Source organism: Cygnus atratus, chromosome 10, assembly GCF_013377495.2.
Source record: "Cygnus atratus isolate AKBS03 ecotype Queensland, Australia chromosome 10, CAtr_DNAZoo_HiC_assembly, whole genome shotgun sequence".
In the NCBI taxonomy this organism is placed as follows: domain Eukaryota; kingdom Metazoa; phylum Chordata; class Aves; order Anseriformes; family Anatidae; genus Cygnus; species Cygnus atratus.
In genome coordinates this window covers 19,286,625-19,313,331 of record NC_066371.1, presented here as the reverse complement: position 1 = coordinate 19,313,331, position 26,707 = coordinate 19,286,625, and positions in this window count along the sequence as shown.

Here is a 26,707-nt window from a genome sequence, read left to right as displayed (position 1 = left end):
ACCAGTTTCTGAAGTGTTTGCACAGATAGGCCTATCATTGTGCTCCTGAATTGGCTTTTTTTTTTCTTTTTCCAAAAAAGTACATTACCATTATTCAGTGGGTTATTGCATCACCAATTAGAGATACTTAAAATATTTGCAGGTAATAGTGGCTACAATCTCCAGTCTAACTGTGTCAAGCATTCAAACTACTGTTCTGTCTGTGCTGAAAGGGAGACAGAGAAGTCAAGTGATTGTCCAGGAGACTTGAGTCATCCTCTAAGCTCTACAAAAGGCAAAGGTAGAACTAGAAGTTGGCACCTCCATTTTACAAGGCTTTAGTGCTTTTCCCAGTGAAACCGAGCTCCTAGAGAAAACACAGGGAGGTCGTATTACTTAACTATCAGTATTGAATATACTTCTTACACTTGCTCAGGTGCAATAAATGCCTTATCAATTCTATGTTTCAGGAGTAAATGGTGTTAATTCTGTATAGGTGCTCATGGAGTTTACACTTTGAGCATGGCTTAACTTTGTTTCCCATTTTGAGCTAGCCAACAGATAACTGCAGTTTTAAGGTGCTGAGTTCTCTTATGTTTCCCTAATTTGATATAGCCTTCCTTTTCAATGGGAGCTGAGGGTACACAACAGCTTTCCTAATTCATTTGGTGTCTCACAAAATCAAGAAGATATCATGTAGATCCATGAAGTTCTGCACAGCAGCAAACAGCCATGACTGTTCCTTAATAGGTGCCGTTCAGCAATACATATTGATGCTGACACTCTTTGAAAAGTAATTCAGATACTGTTTTGCCTTCTCTTTTTCTTCCATGCATGTTTTTAATGTGTTTCATTTACAGTTCCACATTTGCACAGGAGACACAGGGATTTCCTACACCCAGTGTACATAATAGAGATTCCAGCACTAGGGCATGCAACTCCCACACTACTACTATATTTGTCTAAAACAAGCACAGGCAGATCAGAGAGAAAACAAACTGTGATAATAGAACATTATGAATGTGCAATACTTCTTCCAAGTATTTGGAAACGCTCTCCTACAGCAACTCAACTACCAAGCCAGGATGTTGCTTTTTGGACTTGTGGGACTGTTTGTCCACGTCAAACTCTGCAGTGTCATATACATCCAAATAAAGGTAAACAAAGAAAATCAAACAGTTGACCCAGTTAGAAAAATTCCAAACAGGAACACTGTGTGTCCCTATGTTGCACAGACAAATCAGATAAGATCTTTCCATAAAAAGAAGAAATAGGGGAAACAAATGCTCATAGATTTACTAGATAATAGTTGGATATAAGAAGTATTCCCCTAGTACACTAATTGTAATGTATGTAGATACAAATTTCCCTTTTTCATTAAACCATCACAAGATTGCCATCAGTCTATGATAACCCTCATTCACTACAGTATGGGATACAGGATGCACTATTGATACAGAAGATAGCCTATAAATAATGGACTCTGTGCCCTGTAGAGAGTCAGTTATTCTCTTAATTTTGCCTTGATTGCAATGGACTGATGAATTTGCTTACATTATTGTGTTTGCTTATAAAAATCACTATATTTATACATGAAGAAGACACACAGGAGATTTCCCCTAAAAGTAGAAAATAGATTCATAACTCAACAGTGCAAGCTAGCTTTCCAAATACTGATCCATATATGAAGAAGGAAAAGTCAAACTGAAATTGTCATTCTAGGAAATTCATTCCATTGCCTGGGTGCAGCCAATAAGTGATTTATGATATTTTGATATGATTTATCAGAATAGGTGAAATACGGAAGTAAATCCATGAGCAGCAGACCTAATGCAGTTTGAATAGCCCCTGATTTCTAGTTTACAGTTGGACTTTCTCTGGTCTCAAAATACAAAATTGTTTTCCTGTAGCTAGGGCATTCACAACATTTTTCACCTGTTTCTCCAAAAAGTGTTCAGCTTCTGCTGCTGCCTTTTCCTGTACTGGTAAAGTCTCTCTTACATTTAGCCATCTGTTTTCACAGAACCTGAAGGAACTTGGAAAATATTGCCAATTGCCAAATGTAGCTGGAAATAATTTTAGTATTGGAGACTGGAGGGAGAATCCCACTAGATCCTCAGAAAATGAGCAAAAAAGATAAATGTAGAGGAAATCAGAAAAATGACAAGAAGTCTTTTTTCAGCTATTTAACCTAACAATCTATATAGAATTTATTAGCTTACTCTGTTTTCAAAACTGAGCATACGCTGTTGTAATCATCAAGTAAAAACAGGGTTTAGGTATGCAAGATAAGTTTGTGGATAATGCGAAAGAAAAAACATTCAGGCATACTATCCCTTGAGTATTTACATTCCTGTTTTTATAATTATCTTAATTAAAGAGTAATTATTTCACTTACAGATAGGCTTATCTCTAACATGAAACTACCTGTCTACCATCAAAAAAATTTGAAAAGTATCAAAATTGCATTTTTTACTGTCTTTAATGGCTGTTCTGTACTTTAAATGCTGTCTTCACCGCAAGGAAAATATATTGTTATACTCAATTGGTACTCCTAGGTCATAAAAAGCAGTCAGTTTTCTAATAATGGAAGCAGGATATCCAGAAGCATAGAATTAGTTAGCTAACAAAAATATGCTTTCAATTACATGTACAAATATATGTTTTATATAAAAATATATTTTTATGTGAAATATTAGACAAAAATATTAACTGCTAACAGAGGGCTAGCCATGAAAATTTTGGCCTAACTAACAGTAAAATGAGGAATCACAGTCTAAAATACGTGACCTTTCTTCTTCTGAAGATTTTTCTCCATTGCTGCACTGTGCCTGGGGAGAGCACTGAGCTAGTCCAGGCCTGAGGCCTCCACCTGGTAGACATAGGAACACGGAGCCAGGTGCAAGCAGGATTGCTGCTTCTGCAGCTGATTTGGGTTATCAAGCAAGCATATTATCAACTTATCTTTTTGGCTGGCATCTGTGCTCCAAATTCACTTTACAGCATGGAATCAGATCATTTAAGACCCTTTAGAAAAACTGTTCTGCTACAAAGGAGTGCTTCTACTTGTATGGAAACAAAACCAGGCAACTAAAATATAGGATGTGTGTAGGATATGTATTTTCACTGGGAATGACCTGTCTTCCAGCCACTTGACACCTGAACTGCACTAAGCCCTTGATCAAAGTAGGAGTGGGAAAGCAAAACAGTGAAACAACTTCATGGAAGCTTCTGGGTTACTATTCAGGATGGAGAATTGGCTGAACAGTGCATGGAATTTTAAAATAGGTCAGTTCACAAAACTTAACTCACATATTTTAAATACCATTTAGTACATAAATTAGGCAAGGTCTTAAAAAACTGTCAGAAGAAACAGTGAGACTTAAATACTACTTACTGGGACCAATAGAAGTACTCACCAATAGGAACATCTTTGTCTCTAGTATATGCACTGTTTAAATATATTAGTTAACTCATTAGCTGTCACCTTCTAAAACCACTTATCTTCCCAGTCTAGACAAGTCTTTTCCACACACACACACCCTTTTTTTTTTTTTTAAGTAGGTAAATATTGCACTCATTTTTATCCAAATGCTTTACTTCCTAGCTGAGCCTGAGCTTGTTTCTATTTCAATCAAAATTATATGGGAGCAAGAACAGGAGCTAACTTTTGAGTAAAAGAGCACTGTGCTCACTGGCACCAGCTGTTTTATTGCTGCTGAGAGGGTGAGGAGGCACTGTGTATTAACATCAACAGATTTCTGCTCACTGTTTTATGATGTATGTCCACTGGCATCTACTGTTTTATGCGTCGTGATGGGAGGCACTACATTTGCGGCATTAAAACCAAACAAAAAAAAGCACCTATAACACATCACAAGGAAAGTGGAAGTCCCTGTGATGGGTGCAAGGCAACATGCAGGGGACTGGCCATTCCTGCCTGAGGGGTGACACAAGCAGAACCTATACTGAATTAGTGGCCTTACACCAGTCTAAATCATGCTCTCTGAATGCTATCCCACTCCACCTCTGCTGCTCCTCCCTGTTCCGCCACAAGAACTTTTATGTTTAGTACATATACTTCAAATGTTATCGCTTCTATTAGTCATGGGTGGCGGTGGGGGAATCAATAGCATACATTAGGCATATTCATTTATACTAGCAACTACCTCATTGCAGTGATACAAACACTCACTAATTTGTGTCAAGTTATGTTCCTAGACTACTGTGAGAGTGATAGTGGGGTTTTGCTAATGTTAATCATGTCACTGCTACTGAGCAGAATATAGTTCCCTTAAAAAAAATGCAACCAAACAAAAACCAAACAAGCCACAAAGACTACTTCACCACAGTACCTAAGTCTTGATACATTTAAACAGCTGGAGCAATGAGAGAGAAAAGCTACCAAATACATTGAGACAATAGAGTTCCTAAAGCTGCACTGCAACAATGGTATTAAAGATACAGAAAGGTCACTATATACAAAAACATTTTATTTATGCAAGTAAAGAAATTCATGGAATTTGTTCAGTATGTGTTTTCCCAAAATAAATTGAATTTCAAAAAAGAGATGCCTATTTTTGACAACCAAAATTTGTGCCTGGTGATACCATTCAGCTGAAATCTATGCATATACCACTGTCAAGATTGTTTCTTCTGCAGCATGTTTTTGCAGTATAACCTGAGAGCTCAAGGAGTTTTATTCTATTAGACTAATCAAAAGAATTTACTAAATATTGGCAAAATTTTGAACTGTCAAAACAACTGGAGTTTTCCCCTAATTATTTGTGCCAAGATTTCACTGTATACAGCCTTAATCACAATGACTAGAAACAGTTGCAGAATATTGAAAATAATTTATATGCATGCATAAATCTCTGCAACACACAGAAAGTCCTGTTTTGAAAACAGGTTTCCTTTGTCTCTATTCTGCCCTCCAGTGGTTTAACGTTAGGGCAGGCCAAGACAGATCAAAACAAGCACCAACCAAAACATACCAGCCTATTTCTGTCTGGCTAATGTAATTACAGATGCAAGAAACAGGAGTGGTCAAACACTGAAGGTGTAATATTTTTAAAAGGAAAAAAAAAAATCAAGTCCTCTGTGATATAAGGAAATAAAGTTAATAAAACAAAATTCCTAAAATAACTGCTTTAAGAGAATGGGAAAAGTGTTTTTGTTTTGTTTTGGTTTTGTTTTCGTTTTTTAATTCTCAACCCTGCTTATGTTCATTCAGAAGCAAAATCAGTTTTCAAATATAATTTTCAAAGTCTCATGGAGAAGACAGATTTTAATCAAATCTTTCTGAATTATGTCAGAGATGTACATACCTACCAATATACTAAGTTAACTACTGATGCCAAAGGCATCACAGTCTTTGCTCTTGGTTTATTCCTATGAAACACAACCTCTCTTCTTGGAAGAAACTTCTGTTCTGAGCTAAACCCTTTCAAAGTGATTGTAATAGTGCATTTTCACAAAGTGGCTTTATCTTGTACTTTGTATTTGGGAATGGGCTCAGTGTTATTTGCTATGGCATCACTATCCATAGAGAACAGAGTTGTGATGATGGTAGTGTATTCTATGTATGCATGAGGTGGGTTTCATTCAGGACTTCTTCTGTCCCTCCCAGATACTGTTTTTCAAGCTGTAGTTTGACCTTCTGAAGTACTTTTCCCCTGTGGCAATGTACTTTCTAAGCTCACCTTGTTATAACCTTCCCTGTTCTCTCTCTCTGTCACTCTGCCCTTCCTCTCCCTTCCTAAACATGTGGAAGGCTAGATGTCATGCTAGGCATCTCCTCTTACTGTTGGTTAGTGGATGAAGAATTGTTTCTATGTGAAAGTGTTGGGAACATAGCACCAATAGGATCCTTCATAAGCTGGTGTACTGAACTGGATTTGCAGTCACAGCTAAAACTTGAGGAAAATCATCAACAGTGCAGCAGCTTCTGAGGCATTATAATATCACAAGTCAACAGCAAATTACAGAGTGGTAGAAAACCCTTTTTACAAGCCCGGGGTGAGGAAGAGCGCTGCAGTCCCTTCTTCCCCTCGTTCAAGCAATAGTTAATAATCAGAGAGATTTTAAAATAACAATTCTTGGACTCTTGGTCCCCTTGAGTCCAGAAACCTACCAGGATATGGAGACTCTGCTCCTCCCCACAGGAGCGCCTTAAAAATTAATGAGCCAAACCTACTTTTCCTACTGTCCCCAGTATTAACCTGGCTCATAATTATATGAACTGGCTTCCAAATAATAAGGAAAGGTGAGTTGAAATACTTTTTATTTTTTTTCCCCAACTTCTAAGGCACGTTTTCAAGCCTTTATAATACTATGAGAGCTTGAATTCTTAAATACACAGTTACTTAGGATTTTTTAAAAATGCACATGCAAAGACAGCAGTCCATGTTTGTTCCTTGTCATTATGGCTACTTCACCTGCTGAGAAGGAGCTTAAAAAAGAAAAAACACGTCTTTCCCTCAGCCCCAGCAAGCAGATGAATGGTAATCATTTCTACACCTGTGGACCTTTGTTCCACTTTGATAAGTTCTCAGAGAATACTAATTTGGTTCTGCAGAATAATGGGTGTGGAAGAGTCTCTTTCACTTGAAGCTTACGGATGAAGTTCTGTACTGCTCATACCACCTAGCACAGTGAACAATAAAACGCTACAGTAGTGTTCAGCCCACATAACTACTTATGTAGGATGGGGACAAGAAATGTTATTCTGCTGATCAGGGGGTGTTAGTCACTCCCAACATCCATACATTTTTACTTAATGCACAAAACAAACTGTCTTTGTGTGGAGACTCCATGTCCTGTTTTTGGAAGCTGGCCTTCCAACTTCAGCCACTCAATTGTCATTCATAGATTAAGCAAAGATCTTTGTGGATTTCCAGTTTCTAAGACTAAAAAAGTGAATCATTCCCTTCCCTGCATATCAGCTGCCTCAATTCCATAGCTACTGTGTTTTTTTATGTTAAAAAACAAACAAACAAAACCCTAGATGTTCATATTTCTGCTTCAGCATATAACCAGAATTAGCCCTGCATTGAGACCTGGACTTAAGCAGGTTCTAAAGCTCAGCCCATATCCTGCAAGAGACCTGTGATAGTAGGTATTATTAAGGAATGCATAACACAGAAATGAGGCAGAACTTACAAAATAAGTACCAATTTCTGTTAAGTTCTGATAAGCAGTAGTGAATATTATTTTTGTATTAACCTGAATTTGAGAAGTGGGAGATATAAATTCAATCATCTCCCAGAGGGGTACAAGGTGCTATCCCTCACCTTCCCACAGAACTGGCTGTTTGGCTATTGTCCTGTCTGTGGAACATACACTAAGCAGTACATAATTCATGATTCAGTAGAAGACAAACTCTTTTTAGCATGTTTACTTTGGAGAGGTTAGGGCCACTGACGAAGTGTGGTTAACCTAAGTTCTGTTCCCAGCTCCCAGGTTTGTTATACATTTCAAATTTTAAAAGTGAGTTGATAAAGAGTGAAATGATTACAAAAACCAAGGCTGAGACAGAGGCTTGATGCTCAGATGCTACTAGAGGAGACTGGGGATGAAATTACAAGTAAGACACTGAGAAAACACATAAAAATTTTGTGCTCAGAGCTTGTTCTAATGTAACAGGCAATCATTTCTGCTTGTTGTATGGAAGACAATTGTATCTAAACTGTTCTTTCGACAGACAATCCAGATCATCTCAAACATATGTCTAGTTCGTAACAGAGCTATCCTATTCAAAATGGAATGGCCAAGCCTTAGCCACCTCTGCTTACCCTCAGGATGCCATGACTTTATGATACATGTTCATAGCTGCACAGGTGAAAGGAGGATTTTTGCACAGAGAACAGGCAGATACCTGGGGTGAGACTGACTTCACCACAATGACAATTATAATTGATCTGATATGAAAAAGGAAGCACAAAGCAAGCATGAAGCCTGATAGAGGCCTGGTGACATGTATTTTAAAAGAAGTTAGATTCCTATATACCTATACAGTCCGGAGCATAACTTTCGATATTACGTGGAGGGCTTGCTAATGTTACCGTGATGGACAGTACTAAAAATCTTATGAGGTCAAAAATCTATTCTTGTTTCACTTTCTGCTCTATCAGAATACTTCACTTTCAATCAACTGCATTACATTATTCAACATTTCCCCCACAAGAGCACACCAAACCAGTCCAGCTGAAATCTTGGTTAGGCCCCCAGCACAAAGATGTGAAATCCATGAGCTAAGTTTTCCTCTTCGTGTCACCAAAGTAACTGAAATAGTAAAGGGAGTTTCTCTGATCTCACACAACTGACTATGAAGGGAGGGTAGCATTTGGCTCTAGCTGAAAATGCTAAAACATTTTGATTGATCCTTGTGAGCCATTAGGAAATGCCATCAGTACCTGTGTACCGACACAATTGTTGTTTTGGGTAAACTTCTGTTGTGTCCGGAACCAAGATTATACAAAATACAATAAGAAACGGAGAACAGGGAACCAGTTCCCATTCCTGTCCCACCATATGACACATATTTTTCCAAAGGGAATGTTTAAACATTCTCTATTTAATGCTTAATCACAGATGTGCAGAAAAGGGGAAGGAAAAAAGAGAATTTATGATTACATTACTAAAATTATTTATAAACTCCTGCAAAATTTTTCCCTTCATTCATCATACTGAAAGTAGACACGGAGAAAAAGATGGGAATATTTTTTTACTAGTTTTACATAATTTTTAAATAATAAACTTTATAATAATTATTACAACAAACTCCCCAAAAGCAGTCAGTGCTGATGTCAATATTGGTTCCTCCAGAAAATCAGCACTGATTTTTTAAATATAATGGTAAAATCCTATAGTCTGTGAATTTTTCACAAACCATAAGTATTCTGCAAATGCCAGCTACTCTACTGATTATTCTAGTTCGTTAGGGAATCTTCTCAACCATTCAATCAGAATGTCTCTGGTTCATTTCCCATCACTTGGTATTACGAAAAACAGCCTGGCATTTAGTCAAACTAGGACAGTTTTACTGATAAAGCCAGCTGGGGAAGCAAATAATTTGTCAAATCTTGCTAATCCTAAACATAAAGAGCACTGCAAATCAATACACGGAAGTGTTCTCAGTTTGCTTCTGACTGCAGAGAGGAAAGGGCAGCACCGTGTTCACCGTCTCCACACTAATTGAGTGAGAGTGCTTTCTCCATCATATCTACTTCTTACCAGAAAGGAAATGTGCAAGATACTGTGTAAAACTCAAGGGGCAGAAAGGAGAATTGAGAAAAATTTTCTTGAACTGCACCTTCCTTAGGTGAACACCCCCAACCCTCCTCTGTGCAGACACAGCTGACTGCATGCCATCTGATGGATCAACAATTCAGGAGTTTCTCATCAACAACCCTTGGTGAACTTAAACTTCAAAAAGTATTTATAAATATGCTACTAAAATACAAATCCATTGTGATATCCTTAGATGTGTTTGCCTGTTTTCCATGTTATCATCAGACACAGCTATTATTTTACAACATTTTGTAAGAAACAAAAACTCAAAGCATACATGCAGTCCATTTCTTGAAATAACATTCAAATCTCCAAATTTTTGCTGATGTCATTCACCAAAAAGTTTATTTCATGTTTGTAAATTAATATTTTTATCTATAACTACAGTGTCTAGCATATCTGAACATTTTACCAACTCCTGTACTAACACTACAACGTGGGATGTTTACCAATCTCTCCATGTAGAGGTAATCTATTAAAACATGCCCAAAGACCACGCTGAGAGCCCTCCCGTTTCTGAAAGGACAGTGAAGGAGGTAAATTTTATGTCAGTCAATCAGAAGTGGATTGTCATAACTTGTTTAGGTTTGTTGGCGAGTTTGTTGTTATCCCAAAGAGGTCAATTTTGTGTCTCCCATGAATACTAACTCCGAGAACACGATTGCAGTGTTGACAGTTATATCTATATCAACTAAAACTATGCAGTGAAGGAATCTGACTTTCCTGCACTTTTGTTTCCTCTTGATGTCTCAAGGCTGTTACTTACTATCAAAAAGGAACGCAAGTACGTTAATTCTCTTTCTTGTAATGATGGCCCACTGAAAAAAAAGCTAAACCAATTTCCATCTGTTATGATGGTTTCACACTTTTCAGGCATGCACAAATCATAGAATCACAGAATCATTAAGGTTGGAAAGGACCTCCAAGATCATCTGGTCCAATCATCGCCCTACTACCAATGTCACCCACCAAACCATGTCCCTAAGCACCATGTCCAACCTCTCCTTAAACACCCCCAGGGACAGTGACTCCACCACCTCCCTGGGCAACCCATCCCAATGCCTGACTGCTCTTTTTGAGAAGAAATGTCTCCTCATTTCCAACCTAAGCCTTCCCTGGCGCAACTTGAGGCCATTCCCTCTGGTCCTATCACTAGTTAGTTATCTGTGAGAAGAGGCCGACCCCCAGCTCCCCACCACTTCTTTTCAGGTAGTTGCAGAGAGCAGTAAGGTCTCCCCTGAGTCTCCTCTTCTCCAGACTAAACAACTCCAGTTCCCTCAGCTGCTCCTCAAAGGACTTGTGTCCCAGGCCCTTCACCAGCTTTGTAGACCTTCTGTGGACATGCTCCAGGGCCTCGATGTCCTTCTTGTACTGAGGGGCCCAAAGCTGAACACAGTACTCGAGGTGCGGCCTCACCAGAGCAGAATACAAGGGGACAATCACCTCTCTGGTCCTGCTGGGACCATTCACACACAGGGCCTCTGCCTGGATAAAGATTTAATGTGCTCATGCCTCCTCTCTGTGATCAGTTAACCTTTCTACTAAAGGCTTATTTCTCAACTGCTCTGGATAGTTTGCCTCCCTCCCCTTAGGCTACTCAGTGCTACCCTAGCGCTCCTTTTCATCTTGGGCGGGCTCCTACATCATAGGAAAGCAACCAGCAGACTCTTTCTGCTGGCCTGCCTTAGCTGAGGGCAGCATGCTCCATCCCCAGGATGCCCCCAGTACAGTACAGGGGCTTCTATCACCAGATACACTTTGGAAGATAGAAGCAGGATCAGGCGGACTCGTATTCCTTTTGCATTAGTTCACCACCGACAGCTGGTTCTGTGGACGTGGTTATGTAAGCAGAGACGGGCAGCCTGCCTGAACAAGACAATGCTTATCCAGAAAGCGCAGGATCTACGCAATCTTTCAACAGTGAGAAGAAGCCAAATTAACATAAGCCCTTTAACTTGTATGCATGTGGACTCTTCTGTTACCCTAAAGCTTCAGCAGGAACAGCCTTACATTTGTATTTTTTTGTACATGTTGAAAACATTCAAACAAGCCAAAAACCAGCACGCATGTGTAAAAAACATTTCACTAGATCAAATGTTAAAACTACCACACAAACCACCATTCCTTCACCCAAAATCCTTTGTTGTAGCAGTGTGCAATATATCAGAGCTTATCGCCTTTGACACGACAAAGAATCTCCTAGTGCCAGCATTCTCAGTTCACAACCAGCCAATTAATCCTCATTCCTCCACCAGGGCAAGCGCTCCAGAGTTAATAACACACTAAGTAACACCTTCTTAAGGAAATTTTCCCTTTCTGTGATGTTTACATTTGTACTCTGACAGGGAAAAAAACCCTGAACACCTTCTTCTTTAAGAGAGAGGGCATGGAATAATTATGAAAAGATTCAGAGACATATGGTTTTGTTCTAAAAGTGACTGTTAGGAATGCGAATTACAGAGATTCTTTAAGGACTCTGATGCTCTGCGCTGACTGAATGTGCTTCAGCCTAGGAGATGTGTAAGTATTCTAACGTGGCATTGTGACTGAGCTGGTTAAGTCCTGTATCTACACAGCTTTACACCCAAGATAGCTGACCTTCAGTCTGTCTGAAAACCAGCTGGAAGCAGCTGTCTGCACGTTCCTAGGTATACCACAAAAATTAAATGCCTACTCAGGTTTTCCGTTGTTTATTACTAGCCATAACTGAGAACAAGAGATTACAGCTGAGTCTCTCTGAGGCTAGGAACAACTTAACTGGGTGTAGAAGAGTACCCATGCTTTATTTCAGGGTAAACACACAGCCCAACAGCAGCACTGGATTCAACTAGATGCAAAAAGGACACACCTGTCTACAAAGTTAGATCTACAGAATGAAATCGAAAATTCTGGGCTGGGTACATAGATTCTGTATGTGGTGCAAGAGCTTAAAAATTCAGTGCCCAAACTTAGCTGGCGATTGAACAGGAAGCTACCCAAAGTTGTGCTTGGTTTATAGTTCCCAGTTCTCCCACGATGCGTAAATCAGTTTTGCACCAAAGTGACGATGTCTACTTAGGATGCTTCATTGAAAGTGGAGGTGGAAATGCAGGTAATTAGACCGTTCACCCCAGCAGCAGTTATGTTGCTCCTGTTCTCCGTCACAGCATCATGCCGTAAGCACCACATGGCAGCTTATTTCGAGTGGTCACATTCACCTCCCTTCTGCTGAAGCCATGGCATAATTCAGAAAAGGTTTTACTGAGACAGCAAGGGAAGATGAGTCCACAGTGCTGAGATTAGAGCACTTAACCTGCAAGGGAAAAGTCCTGTGATCTGAACCGCTTCTAAGACTGATGCTTTATTTGATACATAACCTAGTGCTGTGAGAGGTACAGAGCTAGTCCTGGGAGCAGGAAATTGAAATCTCTCCTCCTAAATGACTTCCCTAAGAGTCATGCTCACTCCTTCCTCTCTATCTGGCCTAATAAAAGTTATTTTCTACAGAGTTCAGCAGAAGCTGGGGGGTCCTGCCTGTGCCTAGGCTAGTCTAGCAGTTTAAGCTTTCTCTTTCAAGGTGGGAACTGAGGATGTTAATGCAACCAGAGACGGGAATTCTGTATCTCTTACTTCCTAATTAATCCCTTAGAGCATTGAATATCAGATTGCAGAGCAACATTTTTTTTTTCTAAAGTATCTGTGACTCTTGCCTTTCTGCTGGAAGCCTGATCCTTTCTGTGCCACGTAAGACAAATTGTCCATTTGAGATGATATTTTCATGATCATCATAATCACATCACTTAGTATAAATGCTGTTTCCTAGGACAGAAATGGATCACAAAAATCATTGAAATCATATCTGAAGATGCTTTTTTAGAACACAAAATCACTCAGTTTCAGCTACACAAGACTAACCTTCAAGACTGAATGTGACTTGCCTTCAACCCTGAGCCAAAATAACTTTTTGTTGCAGCATAGTACACTGGTGAAAGGAGGAAAATTTGTCTGACTGGTTGAACTAACAAATCTAATGTCTGTTTGGAGTTGCATGAAGACATTGAACATTTAAACTTACATTATAAGCTCAGAGAAAGAAAGGCAATTTAGCATGCACTGTGTAGATGAAGCTGCTGAAGAGCCATACTTGAAAGACCTTCATTAAATGTTTTTCTATCATCCTCTGTTCTATATTACTCATATACAAACATTTTACCATACAGGTAATTCTTTCCCCCTAAGTTCAAGTCCTCTCAAGACATGAATACAGTAAGGTTTACAATGAAATAGGAATGAGTGATATGGATCTAGATGGCACCAGATGTATGTACACAGAAATCTTTTTTTAAAACAAAATAGGTGAACTGATAAAAAAAAAAAGTACTGCATTGCAGTATTGATTTGACCAATGTATAACAGCATAGTGCAATATGACCCCAAGACATACCTTAGGAAAATGTGTCCTTTCTAAAGCCATATATAATACAGCACTCCAAACAGACTCTGTAAAGAAAAATGATGCCCATTTACCTTGTGCCAGTAAAATTATTCCCATGTTATATTTAGTTAACAGACAAAAAGTTATAGGGCGTGAACAGTCTTTCACAGGAACATCCTTTGGCAGCTGATTCACTGAGAGACATTGACTGTGGCCTTGGGAGGAGAAGGCGGTGAGATTAGCTTTTTCCTTCTGGCAGGAGGAAGGCCTATTGCCTTGCTGATTGCAACAGAGGCAGAATAAATGACATTAAAAGAGGTTAGTAGAGGGGCATTAATATATGCCAGGAGGCATCATATTCATACACACCAGAAGAGGATTGCGTAAGAGTAATGGGTGGCTCATCATATCTCTTCAGAACTATAAATCAACTCCTTCCTGCATTTTCAGCCTCTTCTCCTATACTTTGTATTTGGGAAGCACTAGCACACTTGATACATCCACGTGCAGCGTGTGAAGGGTATGCAGAAAACAGCTCCTACAGCTTTGCTCTGGCAGTGCAAGCTAGGACACAGTCCTCGGTGTGATTGTTAACATTACCTGCACTACACATATCCACCTGGGGTGGAATATATTGAGCAGAAAAAGGGAGTGTAGGAGAGATGATATGTGAGATGTAAACAAATGTCAATGGATTCAACTCTCCTAATTATCTAATTGAAAGATACAATATTTTCCTATGCAGTTACAATTAAAGTGAAACTATTCCTGGGGGAGAAAATATAGTTCAGGTTTTTTTTTTGTTGGTGGTGGTTTGTTTTGTTTGTTTAAATAGGAAATTTAAAGGTCTCTCTCAGTCATGCTTTCAGATATTAGATCATTTCTGGCTGAGTTTATACTCACATCCAATTGCATTCCTGATAAAGTGAGATAATGTGTCCACAACTCTAGTCAATATTTCTTTTCCTGGAGCATTGTAATGCAGCCCTTTGTCTTAATCGATATATCGCAAAGACAAATCGCAGTTCCAAAGATACTGAGGAGTAACAGGTGATGTTTTTCATCTCCAGTTTATGTATTCAAGAGAGGACTACATGACGCACACAACAGGCCAGATGACTAGCTGCTGTTGCATATCATGTGCACAGACTGATGATAAAATTCTGACTCATGAGCTCCTGCAGCACAGCCTTAAAGAATACCTGCTAGGGGGCAAAGCAGGCAAATATTTAAATGAAAAGTAATCACTCATTTGAGCAGCATTTCACATATGCACGTTTGTGACTGGGTATATACAGAAACACTGAATTAGAGAAATATAATTGTTGCTAAAAATAAAGAAAATTATCCTTGCTTCTGCAAAGCTGTGTCACAGCAGTAAAGTTCCACATGTGCAAGAAAACTCCCTTCCTGTCCTTTTGCAATCAGCTGACAGGGTTGGTTTGTTGCTCTTTCTGCTAGGGACAGCCATGCACAGGAGCACACAGAGGTCTTAGTCCTGTTCAAAAGCAAAGTATTTATTGTTGTTGTTGTTTTGTCTGTTTGTTTTTATTATTTATTTTTTTTTAAACAACAAAAAGTGTGTACATTAGTCTTTAGCAAAAAAGGGTAAAAGTACTCTCACCTGAGATCTTGGATCTCATGACACATATGGGTGCTATCTTTGCTCTCAGGTTTAATGCTGTAATGCAGAGCACTGCTAGGGAACCAGTTATTCATGCCCACGGGTAGGTCTCTGAAGCCCTAAAAATGGCTGAGAGTTAAGTAAAAGGATTGGGCAACATCCCAGTAACAATATACCCAGCTTCCCTAGGAGCATTTGGTTCCCATTGTTTCCTACTGATATTTTCCGTTTGCTTTCTAAGTGTTTACATCTTTTCTTGTACCCAGTAGACTCTTCAGGATACCCTAGAATACAGAATACAGGAAGTCTCAGAGCATGGAGAATTAAAGACTACAATGGCTTTGAGATGCAACTAGGCTAAAATATGCAGCTATCAAAGCTTATAATTTGTCTGCAATTAAGATACTAAGCATGTCCACTTTGGAGAGCTTAAGTCATAACTGCCCAAGAAGCATCAACAAGACAGGAAACCTTAAAAACAGCTTCTGGACAAAACTGCTGCAGGGGAACATGCACAGCACAGATGATCAGCTGGAAAAGGTCTCCTTTATCTCACATTCAGTTATCCTGGATTAACATAGACATAGATGCTTTCTCACCTGGTAGAAATTTATACCTCAAGATAGAGCTGAACCCAGTGGTTTAATTTCTTCCCTCCTTACAGTGCAACCAAGACATTTCTCAGAACACTAACTTTTCTCAGAAAAGTCTATAGCTTTAATAGGTAGATAATTTATAGCATTTCTCACATAAATGCACTTGATGTATGCCTTCCTGCCCACACTTACCCCGAGTGGTAACATTTGGGAAACTCTCTGAGGTCTGAGTTCATGGTCAAGAAAAGGCAGGATGAAGACTACTACTAAGACATTTTAAGAAGAGATTCTGAAAAGCATAAATGGCACCACTTGGTCCAGCCCTTCGTCTGCCTTTTGTACTCCTGCAAGTACAAAAGTAATTCTGTACTTTACAGGCTGCCCCTGAAAAACTGATGACAATTCACAGCAGGAGTGTTTGACAGCAGCTTCCACTGCCACGTGAACATGCGTCCAAGGGTGACGACCGACCTGAGCAGAGGAAGGAAGGAAGCACTCACAACATAGCAGGTCTCCAAGGGTTTAGCAAACCAAAGAATCGCAGAATGGTTTTGGGGAATGGGGAATGGACCCTAAAGCCCATTTAGTTCCAACCCCCCTGCCATGGGCAGGGACACTTTCCACTTGAACAGTTTGCTAAAAGTCCCATCCAACCTGGCCTTAAACACCTCAAGCAATGGGGCATCCACGGCTTCTCTGGGCAACTTGTTCCAGTGCCTCACCGCCCTCTGAGTAAAGAATTTCCACCTCATATCTAATCTAAATCTCCCTTCTTTTAGTTTGAAGCCATTACCCCTTGTTTTATCACTATATTCTCTGATGAAGCATCCCTCTCCAGCTTTCCTCTAGGCCCCCTTAGCTACTGGAGGGCCGCTATAAGGTCTCCCCAGCGCCTTCTCTTCTCTAAAGTGAACAACCCAACTCTCTAAGACTCTCTTCATAGGAGAGGTGCTCCAGCCTTCTGATGGTTCTTGTGGCCCTCCTCTTGGCTCACTCCAACAGCTTCACATCCTTCATATGTTGGGGGCCCCAGAGCTGGATGCAGTGCACTGTGTGGGGTCTGATGAGGACAGGGTAGATGGGGAGAATCACCTCACTCGCCCCACTGGCCACGCTTCTTTTGATGCAGCCCAGGATACAGTTGGCTTTCTGGGCTGCAAACACACATTGCCAGTTCACATTGAGTTTTTCCATCAATCAGCACCCCCAGGTCCTTCTCCTCAGGGCTGCTCTCAATCCATTCTCCACCCAGACTGTATTTGTGCTTGGGATTGCCCCAGACCAGGTGCAGGACCTTGCACTTGTCCTTGTTTATCTCCATGGTTAGTGAAAGACAGGTAGCCAGGGAAATCAAATATGACCTGCCTTTTGCTGTCCCTCGTAGTGCCCCAGATTTGGAATTTACCTCAGCAGGGGTATAAATATGGAAACGCATGCTGATTTGATTATACTACCTAACTGCCTATCAGCTTACGTTAAACACATCATGTGCTGAATGAGCTATAGAACAGAAAAGCTTCATGAAAGAACACCTGAAAATAGCACAGACTAGAGCGAATTAAACATTATTTTTCCACTGGGACAATGTTACAATGGGCAAGCCCTACCTGTAAAGCAGGCTTTGGCAATAAACAGATAATAGTGTTTACAAGGCGATGGTCTGCAGACTGTTATTTCTATTGAGAGAAAACAGAAGGGGATCTTAGGAGGTGGTGGAGTAAAAACAATATATTATGAAGAGAGAGTAAAGAAATATAATGGAAATGCATGGCAATTAGAAATTAAATTACACTGTAATAAAGGAAATTGAATTAATTGTTTACAACTAGTTATAATTTATTTTTAATGGTCCAAAAGACAATGCTCTTGAATGAAACATACATTCCCATACATATCAACATCCAAGTCCTTTTCACACCCTTTCCTATATTTATAATTAAGGAGGAAGTCTTCTGACGATGTGCCTCAGGAAGAATGAGAAATTACTTAGGTAAGTGAGTTAAATAGCAGTTACAAGTCCTCCTGCAAAATGAATTATGATCAGAGGTCACATTCATCAGTAGATCTGAACAGCATGAGAAAAATTCTTTGGACATATGATCTATTTGTAAATTAGCCATGTTTACATTTACCCAGTATACCCAACATATGGCACAAATAGTAAATGACTTCATATGGTGGGCTTCCTATTAACTGTTTTCTATGTGGATACTGAGAATTTGATTTCAAAGATGAGTGTTCTTTTGGTTTCTTGATGAGCAGAGATCCTACAATATGAGTGCAGCAGCACAGAATGGTGGCTTTGAGTATGTTAATAAAATAGGAGAGTCTTTAGGCGCTGAAAAGCATTTTCAAGTATAAATAAAAATTAGTATTGGCCTGCGTGAGGTCAGCAGAATAACTGGCCAAATGCCGTATGCATGCAAAGCTCCACCTGCTCTAAACACAACAGCACTTACCTAGGAGCATCCTCCGACAGCTCCTCATTAACAGGATCTGAATGTAAAGCATGCATATAATCATCATGGCTGTGTACACACTTTAATACTGCCATAGTTGCACCTAATCTTCACTGTTATTTCTGCTGTGAATGACCAAGTCATTAAAAGTAATTATAACTGTTTCCACATCTAAACATCATAGAAATGCATTGCAATGCAAGCTCTTATAACCCATTATCATTTTACTTGTTGTATGCTGGTTCTTTTACCTGTATGAAGAGTTTTCTTTGCTCCTTTTAATGTGTGCTGAATTTCGTAAACTTGTTTGTAAGTTCTGTAAACTTTGAGAACTTCTCTTTCCTGAAGGAGAGCACAGTCTCTGTGGAAAGGTATTTTCTACCCATAATAAATAGCTTTAATTCTCTAAATTAGTCTCCTCTTGGAAAACCTGACAAAAACAGATTGATCTTGATAGTGTATATTCCTCACCTTCCATTTATCATACATGACTGAACATCGTTCACTTTGTTTTCTAGCCTCCAAGAGCTGCCTTCTTACTGCAACCACAAACTAAATTATGGTACTATATACTACATTATATGGTATCTATACTATAAAGTATTCTAGTATCCTTGGTTTTACATATCATATAAATATTCAGTTCTATATTTGTCTAGAATTTTGTTCCTCTTTTACTTAGCTTGCATATATCCATATGAGATAACCATTTGCCTTTAAGTCCTACAACTTTTGCTCTGGTAAAAGACAATAATAACTGGTAAAGTCAATAATGCTTTTTGACAAACCCAGATGATGCAACAGAGAGCAAACGTGAATCAGAACTTCCCTCTTTTTTTTTTTTTTTTTTGTCTGCATTGTAATGTACTGATCTTGATTAGTCCAACCTGAAATGGGGTGGGACCGACCCACCTGAGTTACTGGTTTTCATCTTGTGGCTTCTTGCCACAGTTGCTGAACCCTCTGACTACTTAAAAAAAAAAAAAAAAAAAGAGAGAGAGAGAGAGAGAGAGGGAGAGAGGGAGAGAAAGCAAGGAATGGGTGTTCTTTGGGCGGACTCCAGGATGCTGGAAGCAGCTCTTTATCTTGGCTTGTACAACTGAATTTGTTGCCCTGCTGGGCAAACTGAGAATAGAAAGGTCTAGAGGAAAAAAAAATAAAAATAATAAGAACCCAAGGAGTCTTTGAGCTGTCATCACTCACCCACTCCAGCCCAGCCCAGGCTCAACGATAGCATTTTGTAAGATAAGCACTAAGAGGGTAGGTTCATGAAGTAGGATAGTGACATTTGGGAGCAAAGAGAGCCCAGCACCTCTCCCAGGTCAATATGCTACAGGGAAGACTCAGGTAGAGGGCATTAGCAAACAGGACAGTACCAAGGAGATTCTATTTGAGATATTATTCCTGAAATGGACACTCTAGATATGAAACCTGGAATAGCTTTGAATGTGTATCATTTTGAACACAAATATCTGAATAAGCAAAGATTGCATAAACACTGAGGGAATCAGGTCTGTGCAACCAGCTGGGTGTCACTGAGGCTGTGCAGCATGTCTGGGTTTGCCCGTCTCAGAGCAACTCCTGAAACTTCTGACGTGACTAGATATAATCTGGCTTGTTCTGGTGACGCATGCTCACAGGTCACATCTTGTGCGTAACACAAGGTGACAGATGTAAGGAAGCAGGACACATCAGTTATCTTGAATCAGCGGATTTCATCTTTTAAAGTTTATAGTGAAAGTTTCCTTCAGAAATACCTCCATTTCCCCCTCACTATTTTCATTTATTAAGGAAAAAAAATGATGTGCTTAGGGTCAGCAATGTACTTGACACATGTCCTTCCAAGGAAAAGGATGACGCAATTATACGTACAGCCTCACAGCACGGAAAGTAGCAGACCACAGCCTTCCTCTGAAGATAGCAGCCAGCTCTGACTAGACCTGTGCAGCCCTATTCCTCCAAGTTTGAGGAGGCCAGAGTCCTTTACACTAAATTTACACCACCTTCACTCCTCACAACAGTGTTAAAAGCACGGCTAAGTTTTGAAGTGCTCCAGAAGCACCAGACTCGTCAGGGCACGGCAGCTGCTGCTCAAGCCACAGGGAGGAGCTCCCTCAGGTTTTGGCGGGATTTTGCGACACCTGGTGGTGGGGCAGAGTGTGGCTCCCACCGCAGCGATACCCACTCCTTTTGGGGCAGAACAGTGCACACTGGCATAGTTTCTCTCAAATCTTTTAGTCTAAGATCCCTTTTTAACCTTTCAGAAGACAAATTTATAGCACCTTTTCCCTAAGCACTCGATCATGCCAAGCCCTCCCAGCGCAGAGACCTAGGCCCCACTTTCCTCTCTCCAGCCCACCAATGTTTGGCCAATTACCCCCAGTGCACCCGGACAAAGCCTCTCACATCACGTCCCGACTTCTTGTGATGCTCTCCACTGGCTCCATGCTGGCTCCTGCCCTGGGGACAGCTCACTCCTTGCCCTGGCCCCATACTGGACAAGGATTCTGTGGTGAGTAGCCTGGGGAAGGCCTGTCCTGCACTGAGGGGGACACATATGGCCGGCTCCCCTCACACTTGTGCCATTTCTCAGTTCAGGGTCTACAGCCTCTCAGCTCTAGCCCTGACCACTTTGGCATTACTTTCTCACAAAAAAGGTTCAAAATACCCAGAAAGTGTCAAAAAACAACAACAAATACATACACACAAAAACCACACAACAAAACAAACACAAGCAAACAAACAAAACAAAACAACAACAACAACAAAAAAACACACAAAATAATCGCTGCCCAAAACCTAAAAAATAAATAAATAATTAAAAATAACAGACACCAAACCCTTATTACAGGAACACATATTTTGAGGTTTTAAAATCACTGAGTTAGGATAAATGTGATGCTTTCTGTTCCTTCCTCTTAAAAAGAACAGAGATAGAAAATTGCTGGGAAAGCCCTGGAAGAACCTTATGACTATTGCAGAAGATACAGGGAAAAATATAAATAAATAAATAAATAAATATATACATATATATATATAGTAGTGCCAGGCACTGCAAAGAGTATCAGAAACCACTAGATGTCATTGTTGATGCACAAAAAGCAAAAAAGTAGTTAAAATTTGGGCTGAAAATGCCTTATGATTTTAAGGAAAATTACTGACTATTCATAACAATATTGTTAGAGACAAGTAGCTTACCAAAGACATTTCTGTATCCTAGTGTCCTAGCGTATGTGGGATGATGAAATGCAACCTTCACTGCAACCCTGCCCAGATCGGGAAGTGAGGACAAAATGCTTTTAAGGATTTCTGGACTGGTTCAGCTGAATGTGCTCTGGCAAGACTACAGTTGTCACTCAGACTTCAGATGACCATTGGGTAAAAAAGAAACCTGCCTTCTCAGGAGCTGGAATCCCAAGCCTTTTCAGGCTGTCCATGAAAGCAGCTGCTGCAGCAGGACCCTCTGCCCCTTTTGACGTGCTTCTCTGTAACACTACCTGACCCATGCTCACCATCCCCACCATACTATTTTCATTTGTTTAAAATGGGGTTAAGCCCAGCACCCCTCAGGTAGTGTGCATCCCTGGGGAAGATGAAGAAATTATTACTTTTTTTGTTTCTTTTTGTTTTCCTGGAGTACAGCTGAGGCAGGGGACACTTGCAGAAACAAGTTTTCAAAGAGAGGCTAAAACTAAATGGTCTGTGTAGGTGAAGAGTTATGTATGCCTTAAGGAGCAGAGAGGAAAAAAAAAGCAACCAAAAAAAAAAAAAAGTGTCTGGGGATGAAATGCAGAGGTGAATACTGCTGAGCAGAAGATGCAGGTAGAGGAGTGAAAGCAGAGAAAGTATTATGTGCTGGCAGCTCCACTGACGTCTTGACATTGGAAACAAGGATAAGGCGGCACTTGATGTACCTCATGAACGTGAAATGACCTAAGTAGTAAAGGCTAAGATTGGCATTAAAAGGCTCAGTAAGGTAAGAGTCTACCATATGGGAGAGACATGGATCTGGAGACTTAAATGTCTATTTTAAAACATATTTATATATACACACACACTATTTTTAATATACTAAAGTTAGTGCTAGAAAGGGAACCAAGATCTTTTGTCTATTCATTTACACCAGTAATTCACATCACTGGAATTAGACTGATATAAAACTTTTAAAGAAAGAACTGGCCTTGCCTTTTTTTTAAAAAAAAAAAAAAAGTTAATTTTTTATAACTTAGCTAATTGTTCTGCTTCCTATTCCTATTCTTCCCTGAAGAATCTGGATTGGCTGCACATAAATTTGTTGAAAGCCAGAAATCTAGTAAAAATGTAAATTTCCCCCTGCTAACAGCTGGAGAACCAACATTAATTTCAGCAGCTTGCTGAGTAATGGAATTAGAGGGACTCACAATTGACAGATATCTCACATAGCTGAGTTGAAGGGCAGCACCATCACTTTTAATTAACCCCCGATGCAAACAAACTTCAGACACATCACAGAAGGCAACACTAGATATATCTTCTTAATCTTAAAGGATCTTCTTAATCTTAAAGGATCTTCTTCTGAAAGTAGGGGAGGCCAGTATTTAAACCTGCAATTTCCATGTTGAAAAAAAATGCAAGGTGAGGTTCTTTAAACATGGGGCCTAGAAAGTCAAATATATTTGGATTCATTATTATACTGCTTATTTGGTGCATCCCCTTCCACCCAAAGGATCCTAAAGCCTTCACAAGTAAGAATTGAACAAAAACCTCAGATGAAGATGTGAAGATACATAACGAGCCTGGTGAGACCTCCAGGAGAGAGCATTGTGAAGGGAATCTAGAAGCACCTCCAACTCACAGAGAAATAAACCTTCTTTGTGCTTCTCTATTATGATCTATTATTTGTAAAGGCAGGAGAACACAAATGATTTGACCCTGATGAAGTCCAGAAACCACATGCTCTTCTCTCTGATGTGGGGGTTTCTCACCAGCCTAGGTGCTGCCACTGGCTCACAGATAGCTGAGGATCTGTTTGAAGCATCAGCCATGAGCACATTAGAAGTAGGAGCAGCAAGACATGCCAGTCTGAGGAATGAATGAAGTCTGGCCTTGGTAGGAACTTGAAGCTGGTAGGACAGCTTCATGTTTTTCAGAAGCTTGAAGCAGGTTTGTGTTTTTGAGAAACCATAGGTTCTGGGTGCTTCAGGCCTTTCTACCTGAGGCATCCTGACTAGGCCTTACTTACAAGGGTGCAGTGCTCAGCGTTATGAGAAATTGTCTGCCTTTAAAAGCATCTCAAGTACAACTCACTGGAAAAATCATGCTGAAAATAATTGGTGACTTGAACTTTTATGCTTTGAAAATTAACTGAGCTTTAAGAAGCACTGACATATTTAATATCATAAAGAGACTACACAAAACAGCTGTTGTAAGGCTCCGGCCTAAGATACAAGCATTTACACTTTCCTTTCATGATATCCTTCTCCATAACAAGAAATAAAAAGACATCCAAAGATCATTGTTTCTTCAGCAAAAAAAGCCTTTAGAGGCCGCTGTTAGCACAGTTGTGCCCCCTTCTTGCTTCTCTTCTAAACACCAGAGCAACTCAGTTCAACACCGATCACAAAACACGCTTTGCTACTCTGCTGCTGGTAACATCAGGATTGCCTGTGTAGGGTTGTTAGTTAGTTTGTTTGTTTGTTTGTTTGTTTGTTTTTTCCTTCCCTAGAACACAATTTACCACATACTTGGTAATATTGTATTTATTTATTTATTTATTTTTAAACAAATGCACTGTGTTGTACTTTTAAAACTGACCAAGTAAAATGTCATATTCTGGTTGGCAGCCTCTTGAGAAATAAGTAGGAAGGAACTGATGTTTGTAAAAGAATGGAGTGATTTAAATGCAGAAGTTACTTTTATTATTCTCCTGGTTTTATAGAAGGAAACGTTCACGGACTGGCTTAGAGATTAAAAAATGAAAAGTGACTGATGAGTATATTTTTAAGCAATTTTAAACTTTGCGTTAGACTGCTTTATATTGCAGATAATTTAGTTACCATCAACACACAAGAACTTCCTTTTGCATTACCAATTAGTGAGGTTGATTAAATGTGTACTGGGGAGACATGTTCCTTGCAGGATAAGTATGGTTATGGATTGGAAGGAACACACCACTTTGCCAATGAACATCTTCTGAACTGATGGGCGAAGTGTGGCAGCAGTAGCAATTTTATTTCCAGACATTCGATTCATATGGGCATTGAACTTCTCATTAAAATCCATAATGTTTATTTGCAATATGCCACTGGCAGAGATCACCCGAGATCCCATTCTGCCAGCAGGTATAGCTTTCTGCTGAGTGAGAACTGCATGTTATCAGCAGACTAAAACCAGTCATTTTTCCATGCAACTGAAAGGCAGGTAAGCAGTGCCTTTATAAGAAAACAAACAAATAAACAAAATGCTAGAAGTTGATTACCTTTCTCCTACCTCTTTCCCTCACTATTGAGCTAAAAGGCGTTGGCTAGAAACAAACCCCTGACTTAGTATGCAGACTTCAATATAATGCAAACTGGGAAGTTTTCAGAGCATGGCATCTGCTGCATAAGTATCCAAAAGGCATTTCAAACAGATCATTTCCTTGTTACTTGCTGACCACTCCAGTTCTCTTCTGCTTTTACTCCTCATACAAATATGGGAAATAAAGGCAAAGGCAAAACCCAGAGAGATGGGAATCACCTTACTGACATGTCTGTGCTTGAATTTCATCCAGGTCCTAACTTAACTATGTTACCTTCTCCCCAACACCTTCCCTAATTCTTGCATGAAGTACAGGTTTTCCTCATCTGCACAAGAAATAGATTCCTAAATCCTCTGTGCTCATTTCTGATACTAGTGCACACCAGAGCAGCACAAGCTGAATGCTGCTCAAGAGTACTGTGCTCCTCAGGGGCTCATTTTCCCCATAAAAAATAACTTTAGAATCAAAATACCTGAGGTCCTGTAGCCAAACAGGCACTGAGAGACTACTCTGGGGTACTAACCATCTCCATGGTGAATGCCACAATGCAGTGACAGGCGGAAAGCAAATAAGCTGATTTCTCTGTATGAAACAGCATGACGTTCTACTCTGTAGCTTCCAGAATCCTTCCAGAACATCACAAATGCAGACACACGTGATTGACCTGCATGGAACTCTACGCTGCTGTGACTGTGCAAGCTGCCCAGTTCAAGGCTGGCTCAGGATTAGGTGCACATGAGGCAGTCACACTTTTGAGTGCCATTTAAACCTAATTGAACAGTCCATGCAGTGGATGTGATGTAAGAGGCCCAGTGTTTGAATTTAAAATAGAATAAAAAATAAGTAAAAATAAATAAGATTTTAAAAAATACACATAAAAAACATTACCAACAAGAATTTGGTTTCATGGAAAGAAGAAAGAGAATGAACAGTTATAAATTTATTCCTAAACCTGCTCCATATTTCAGCCCCATTGCTTTATTCAGCCCAGTTCCTGCCTGGCTCCTTACTCCATTTACACTCCTTCTCATACTTGTGGAAGGAAGACACTGCGTCAGCCTCTTGCAGAAAGGCCTCTCGCTCTTCCTGGAACCTGTCCTACTGTGGAGAATAGATTCAGGACTAATCAAAAATCTACCTGGCCAGTGCACCTGGACTGACTCTCAGGTGGGGATAAAGAGTATTTCAAATGGAAAAATCAGGTGTTAACCTAAGGTAGAAGAGTGTAGAAAAGCACTTTCACCCTCTACTAAAAACACAGAACTTGGTACAAAGCAAAATCCTACTTGAAAAACTCTGTCTTCAAAAAGAGCATGGCCATGCTACTTTGAAGCTGTTATAAAGCACCCAGAGGAGTATCAGAGAAAGCTTGCCGTGACAATAGTAGTGACTGTCTCAGCCTCTGGGGTAATTAATAATGACAACAACAACCAACCTGCACCAAAGCCCAAACCAGACAAATATTGTAGCAGACAGTAGGACTAATTACACTTGTGAGCCACTTAAGGGGAAAAACAAGAACAGAATAGACATGCAAGCAATGAAGTCACAAAGACCATGTAAGCGTTAGTGACTTTTAAAGGGGCTAATGATGCACTCAGATACCGCCTTAACAGACGCACCACCATGCTATTTACTTTTATGAAATTTTCGTCTTTTTGTAGGCAAGAACACCCTGCAAAATCTGGGACATCTTCCTGGTTTACTCCAACCCACCTCAGTATTTATATTTCAAAGGTGTTTTGCACATATATTTACTTTTTAACATTTAAAAAAATGATAATCATGTAGACAGAAGCTTGACATGTAGGCTGTCAGCCCAGAAGCTCTTCAAAAATGCTT